Raw genomic sequence first — 515 nt, forward strand, 5'->3', positions numbered from 1 at the left:
TTAAACAAAATAGTTAGGACATTACACCAGCAGTTTTTTATTTAACCGTACTTTACCACGGAGAACCTTTTTTCGGGACAGCAGCAATCTCAACAACGCAATTTCTTGACGACCTAAGAGCGAGAGTCACGAGTTTTTTATATTAGAATAATTTAGAACCGCTTAATTTACAGGGCGACGCGGAAATAATAACAATAGAACAGATTTTACATCAAGAATTCATTGGTGAGGAAATTGCGATACACCACCATGTTCGGTTAAGTACGCCTGAAACTCTACCTCTATCCTTCCACATTCCAGAATCTACCGGCACGAGTTAATATGGTACTATTGACTCTCGCTATAAGGTCGTCAAGAGATTGCGTTGTTGAAATTGCTGCTGTCCCGAAAAAAGATTCTTCGTGGTAAAGTACGGTTAAATAAAAAACTGCTGGTGTAATATCCTAGCTATTTTGAATATACTGCTCGTGGCTTTCAGACGTAGTTGCTAAGTCTACTTAGAACTAATCACAAGA

The sequence above is a fragment of the Plasmopara halstedii genome (genome assembly GCF_900000015.1).
Source record: "Plasmopara halstedii genome assembly, contig: Scaffold_2956, whole genome shotgun sequence".
NCBI classification, from domain to species: domain Eukaryota; phylum Oomycota; class Peronosporomycetes; order Peronosporales; family Peronosporaceae; genus Plasmopara; species Plasmopara halstedii.